Raw genomic sequence first — 7,097 nt, 5'->3', positions numbered from 1 at the left:
TAGAAATTAGAGATAAAAAAGGTTGTGAGAATGTGGTTGTGAACCATTTATCACGACTCATCAGTGATGTCGATAATGATATCGAACCCATATGTGATTCCTTTTCGGATGAACACTTGTATTCCATCTTTTCGTCTCCTTGGTCGTTGATATAGTAAATTACCTAGTTATCGAGGAAGTCCCTTCATCTTGGTCTCGTACTAACCGGAAAAAGTTCTTATCCAATGTGAAATTTTATTTATGGGATGATCCCTACCTTTTCAAGTATTGTTCAGACCAACTGATCCGCCGTTGCATTCCCGATTGGGAACACAATGAAGTGTTATCCTTCTGCCATGAACAATCTTGTGGTGGTCATTTCAGTGGTAAGAAAACTGCGGCTAAGGTTCTACAATGTGGGTTTTATTGGCCAACATTATTTAGAGATGCACATGAGTATTGCAAAGCATGCACCTGCTGCCAGCAACTAGGACGCATTACTCAATGCAATATGATTCCCTTAAATCCAGTTTTAATTGTGGAAATTTTTTATGTGTGGGGCATCGACTTCATGGGTCCCTTTCCAAATTCTCATGGATTTCTCTACATACTAGTAGTTGTTGACTATGTGTCAAAATGGATTGAGGCAATGGCATGTCGTGCGAATGATCATAAGACTGTCGTTTTGTTTGAAAAAGAAAATATTTTCTCTCGTTTTGGTGTTCCCAAAGCTATCATTAGTGATGGGGGAAAATATTTTTGTAATAAAATTTTTGAGTTGTTAGTAAAGAAATATAGAGTCACTTATAAGGTGGCAACTCCGTATCATCCTCAGATCAGTGGCCAAGTAGAAGTCTCTAATAGAGAGATTAAGTCTATTTTAGAAAAAATAGTTAATCCATCTAGGAAAGACTGGTCTTTCCGATTATCTGATGCCTTATGGGCATATAGAACGACCTTTAAAACACCTATAGGTATGTCTCCTTATCGCCTCATTTTTGGAAAACCTTGTCATCTGCCGGTTGAACTTGAGCATCGTGCTCTATGGGCCATCAAAAGCCTAAATTATAATACCAATGCGGTAGGCGAGAAGCAAAAATTGTAATTAAATGAGCTTAAGGAAATTCAGAGTGATGCCTATGATCTCTCGAAGTCTTATAAAGCCAACATGAAAAGAGTGCATGACAAACACATATTGAGAAAATATTTCAAAATTGATAAAAAAAGTTTTGTTGTACAACTCAAGATTACACATTTTTCCAAGAAAATTTAAAACACGATGGTCTAGTCCTTTCATTGTCTCTGTTGTCACCCTTTATGGGGATATCTCTTTGAAAAATTTAAATGATAAGAGTGAATTTCAAGTAAATGGCCAATGCCTTAAACATTATCATAAGTTGCATTTTCTAGATGTCGAAAAGACTCTTATCCAAGATCCAGTCTATAGAGACTACTAGATTTGCTGGTGTACTTCTTTCCATGTGTTTAAAAAAGGAGGAAGTACACCATTAGGGTAGCCGGGACCTCTTCTATTTTATTCTCTCAAATCTCTTAGAGTGTGTTCTTGCAAGCGCCGGAACCGTAGTTCACAAAAACTCTATTTCAGAACTGAGTATAAATGTTTTCTGATAATCGAGCAAACGTGCCTTCTGGTAAACAATGGGTACCAAAAATTTCCCCTCCTTCCTTCTCTTCCTTTTTCTATTATCTTTTTTTCGAACTTCAGCTCATCATTTGGTGTAAGTCTTACCCGTCTCAAATAGGTAATGGTCGTAGTACTTTTGCTCGTAAGCGTCGTGCGCGAAAGATGGGGTGGTGTATCCAATATTTCTGTACAGGTCTTAAATTACTATCCGATATTTGCCGGTATAAGGTATATTTTTGTCTGACACCAGCTAAGCAGGATAAACTTCGTCGTTGCCCCATTGCTCCCACAGGTTGGGATTCGTCTTGAGGATTTGATGTTAAAAGACTCACATTCGTCTTGAGGATCTAACGTTAAAAGACTCAACATGTATATACTCGTGTATTTTATTTCTCCCTTTGCATTAAGCATTGTGCACAAAGAGATTCGTGTTCAATATCGGATGTTCCCTAATCCGAACGGGCAATGGATTTTACTAGGCCAACCCCTAGCTGTTTGCTATTTGATTTCATTTCGGGGCAGTTTGAGGCTATACCATATGTACTAAGGATAATATTATTATTAGACCATTGCACAATGGTTAGGGATGGTACCGTCCTGCACCCTAGGCCCCCAAAACATAAAGGTTAAGCCACAATCTGGTTGGATTGGGTTTGCTCTAGAGCCGACATGACAGTTGCCTGATATTGTATGTGGTGAGTCTTCTGGTCATCCGGTGTTGTTAACACGTTAATCTCCCCTTGTACATTTGTACCTAAAAAAAAAAGAAAAAAGAGGAAGTTTGAATGTGCACTTGCCATATCCCATTGGATGACATTTTTAATGCCGATCATTTTGGTGGCTCATTCGTTCCATTTGGAGTTGAAACGAATCGAGTTTCATGTTTGAAGTTTTCGGACTAGTTCGGGACATAATGAGAAATTATTTATGTTATAAAATTATTGCCTTCCTACTATAAATATATTAGTTTGTTCCTTTATGCATTGGGCCTAATCTTTAAGTCCAACGGGCTTATTCAAATATTAAGTCCATCGGACTTATCTAACGTAGGCTCAATGGTCAGATACCCTCAATGGTCAGATATCCCACTAGACCCAACGGCTTGATTAGGCACGCTAATCCACAAATAGTAGATTTTCACCTTTAAAATCCGACACTCCTCATCAAACTTCACTCATCTCATTCTCTCACTCTCTACAACTTAATCTTCACAAACTCTCATTTTCTTCAACATAATGGATCTGATCGAGAAATTCGAAAAGCATCAACGTGATGCTGTATTCCGGGTCTTCATGATAACAATATTTATCGTTGTGATATTGTTAATCATGCATAACATCCTCCAGAATATCTAGATCGATGTAACCTACATCTCTCTTTTCCTTTGTCGCTTTGTATATTAGTGTGGCGTGTTAAAAAATTCTCAAACATTTGTATGGTTTACGTATTAAATGGAGAATTCCCTTATTTAATATTTGTGTCACTACAAGAAAAAAGGCTTTATATCACTGTTAAAAACAGTGACAAAAAGTCTTTTGTCACTGTTTTTATTTTTTCCAAAACCGTGACGGAGTGAGAGTCATTTATTTTTTCCCCAAAACCGTCACAAATATTCTTTGAAGAACAGTCACAAAAAAGTTTAAAAACAGTTATAATATAACCACCTTTTAGTGAATAGTGATAAACGTTATCCATAACAGTCATCAAAAGTAACCCTTTTATATCTGTTTTCACAAAATCGTGACAAATGGTTAAAATTTTTACAAAAAATAAAATAATAATAACTGAATTGGTTATGCACTTCATATCTCTACCGAATGCTTATACACCTTAAAAAAAATCTTAACAAACATAATCCATTAAATTTCCAAATATCATTCACAAACACTAATTTCATTGAACCAATCCAATCCAAACTAGACTTAGTTAACTGCTACACGTATTTAAATAAAAATCAAAATGAAACATCTCAACATTTTAAAAATAAATCATCCCAGACCGCCGGAGTAGTCACATGAATATGCTTTGAGCATAGTGCGCAACACGTTCTTTGTTGAAGCCAACAAACTTGTATCCTTGCTTCCTTTCCTGAAATAGAAGAGCACTTACTAGATAATTAATTGTCAACATTATAAGCATACATATTTTTCTAAAATAGATATCTATGCTTATCAAATTATAAGTAGTTGAACACTTAAATAACGATAATGTTACCTCTTAAGCTATTGCAAATGTAACAGATCTGAAACTCATCATCCAACTCGTGGTCATGATCGATTCATTGCATAAACAAAACAAATTCACTCAGAAAAGATGGAATAAAGATCGCGTCTACGTTCGTAGCGCCATCTCAAAATAAGAAAAGTTACTACAAAAAATAATACAAAAAAATCAAAGAACAAGGTAAAGACAAGAAGTATGCCGAGTCTGGTTCACATTAGAATCGTGAAGGGAACATAGCTTGATTGGAACAAGTGCACTTTTAACAGAACTCGAGCTGAAGCGACTTATAGATAACATTAAGACAAACTCTTTGGCGTAACAGTCTCTCTTTTAATTTATTTGTCTCTAGACTGAATATATACCTTGCTGCTAGTGTGGGTTGTGCTGTATTATGTGGTTTGTAGGCTTAAATGGCAAACCATTTAAACCTCCTCTCTTTTTATTATTTTCCAAGAAGTTCCTTTTGATCATAAATAGGTAAGTAAAGAAGTGCATTTGGGACAAGAAAAATTCTTGTCCCTCTAGAAAAAATAAAGGCTGAAGTCTGTGAAACCCATATCTAAGAGCAAAATTTTGGATCTCTGCCAGAAACAAAAGTAATAGATAGATCTCAATAACATCAGAAGTATGAAGCAATAAGTTCCAAACCTAAAAAGTCATGAAAATCAATGAAACACATCCCAGCTCGCCAAAGTCCCACTCAAACCATGTAACCCAAATTGCGTGGCTCTGATGTACCAGTTGCTGAGCAATAGATAACACGAGCTTCAGTGAGTTGCGCCTGTCGAGAATAAGGGTTATAGTAATACCCAAAAGCCATAAAGTACCACACATATATCAAGATACAAAGCTGACAAGCAAAATAAACATAGGAAGCATGTGTAAGTAAAATGTCAGTTTAAAGAACCAAGAGGTGTTGTGTTTGAGATAGATAAAGATTAACGATAATAACATGCGTGCAAAGAGTTCATTCCAATTCACAGACCTGGATCTCAACAACACCTTCACCCTGTTAAAGTTGGTAGTGATCCAGTTTCAAGAATAAGATTTTTGGCTTTATGGCACTGCAATAAAGTCATAGTACCTAACCAATCAGGTATAGAGGTGGACAAGATACAAAATTTAATGACATAAACATTTGATAATGTGCATCAGATAATAATTAAATATAACTCAGTAATTACATCCATGAAAACCAACTGCCTGTAATTTATAAGGATTTGCATTTCACACCACTTACGAGAGAGATCAAATATTGAGAGCATGGCATGTTAAGAGAGTAAGTGGACTAGTCAATGCAAATTAAATCATAAAGTCAGTACTTCATCAAATACCAACATACATTCATAATCAGACACGCACCAGTGCAAGAGCTGCTGCAAACGAGCACAACCTTTCTCTGAAGATGTTATCAGGCTATTGTATGTCAAGAAAATAACCCCTTCCCTGCACCAACCGACGTCGAATCAAGTTTAGAATAAGATTAGCTTGTTCAAAGCATGTAAAACACTTGCGACAAGAAATGTTCAATATTTTAACGATATTATACTAGAAATTTTGCAAAGTAATAATTAAATTATTTCGTATACATGAATGACTAATCTAGTATGTACAATATAAGTTTTCAACAAACAAGCTGACGTTGTGAAATAAAATTTCAAAACACCTTCTAAATACATATGCAAAAGGAAGAAAACAAACTACATGAAGTGATAACATTTTCATATTGTGTCTGCACAAAAACTAATTGATCAAGAATGCATCAAAATTAAAAAACATTATGCGGTTTATGCCCTAGAAACTCAAAAAATCCACCTTAAGAAATAGCAAATTGAACAAAATGTCTAATAAAGTAAATTTCAGTTAGAGTATAAATTCACTGATTCAAGTTGCAATTTGAACGGTTATAGAAACTGAAAATGAAAAGGGCAAAAATCTAGATTAAGAGAGAGAGAGAGAGAGAGAGAGAGAGAGAGAGAGAGAGAGCAGGCAACAACAAGTTTGCAAGAAAGAGTTATATCTGTAAGCAATTTTTGCTCACAAAATCTATGGTAACTCTAATGAGCATGCAAAAAGTCTAGTCAAGTTATATATATTCAAGCAAGCACAGGTAAAACCTTAACAAGGTAAGCAATCACAGTAAGTACCATCCCTAATCATTTGTCTTTTTCAAAAACATGATAAGAATTTAAAAGCCTTAATTATTTTTAAAGCTAAAACAATAATTAATAGTACGTATTGTACCAAAAAAAAACCTCGTCCACATCATTAACCCTAATTTTTTAGAAATCCAAGTAATCATCAAAACAAACTAGAGGCAAATTATACACAATTAGAATAAATAGCCTACCAATTCAAGTAGCAAGGGCAAAGTCCTCGCCTTTATGCCCTTGGAAATTGAAATTGTGTTAATGAACACAATATAATAATTCTTTTCACCAATTGGACAATCAAAGAACGAATAAGAAAGAATTGAAGTAAAAGCTAAACGAACCTGGTTGAGGTTCCAATCGTGAGAGAGAGAAAGGAGAACGTGAATTTGATGCTCCCCACATTCGATTACAACTCTAGAAACATTATATTGCTTTTAGATCCATGTGTTAAAGAAGTTTGGCGAAGTTATATATATATTTTTTTATGAGAAAATGTTTTGCAGAATTAGAACTGGTGCTGGTAGATGAAAGTAGTGGTTTTCTTTTTATGGGAAGAAGTGTTGCGTCTCCTAATTTCGGGTGTTCATAACTACCATAATTACCAAACTTACCTTGTGATATTTTGACAGTGACAAATGTAAACTGGTTTATACACCGGTCCTTTGAAACCGTCAGTTTTACTGTGCTAGATATAATTTTCTATACGAAAATTGTTATTGTCTCGGTTTAAAAAACAACGGATATCGTTGTTTGAGAGGTGTGAACGTGTAGAAATCCTAATCACAATCAATTGAAGGGTCGTAAGAAATTGGACGGTCGTAAGAAATTGTTTTAGGTTGAGAATGAGTTCGCAGTGTTTTTTTTTTTTTTTGTTTATGTTTATTAGAGAGTTTGAAGGAAGCGGGAGACGAGGGAGGTGAGAGTGAACGTGGGTGTGTCGTGTTTCAAAATAGTTATTTTTTAGTGGAGTTGTGGGCGCGCTGGACCAAGAACTAGTTGGGTCAAATAATGGGTTAAACGGTCACTTAAGGATCGGATAATATGTAACTATTTTATTGAAATAGTCACAAATAGTTCTCCACACATATACACCTTCT

At 35.2% G+C, this 7,097-nt stretch overlaps 1 long non-coding RNA gene across 1 annotated transcript; it reads right to left on the bottom strand.

Moving 5' to 3' along the window:
• Positions 1-4,180: 4,180 nt before the first annotated feature.
• Positions 4,181-6,471, bottom strand: LOC147494109 (uncharacterized). Its single transcript, XR_015200175.1, has 3 exons — positions 6,342-6,471; positions 5,210-5,293; positions 4,181-4,628 (listed from the first exon to the last, which is right to left on the bottom strand). It is a non-coding gene; the product is annotated as an uncharacterized LOC147494109 (long non-coding RNA).
• Positions 6,472-7,097: the final 626 nt, after the last annotated feature.

The sequence above is a fragment of the Coptis chinensis genome, chromosome 6 (assembly GCF_015680905.1).
Source record: "Coptis chinensis isolate HL-2020 chromosome 6, ASM1568090v1, whole genome shotgun sequence".
In the NCBI taxonomy this organism is placed as follows: Eukaryota; Viridiplantae; Streptophyta; class Magnoliopsida; order Ranunculales; family Ranunculaceae; genus Coptis; species Coptis chinensis.
The sequence above is the reverse complement of the archived record's forward strand: the minus strand, read 5'-3'. Positions and strand labels throughout refer to the sequence as shown.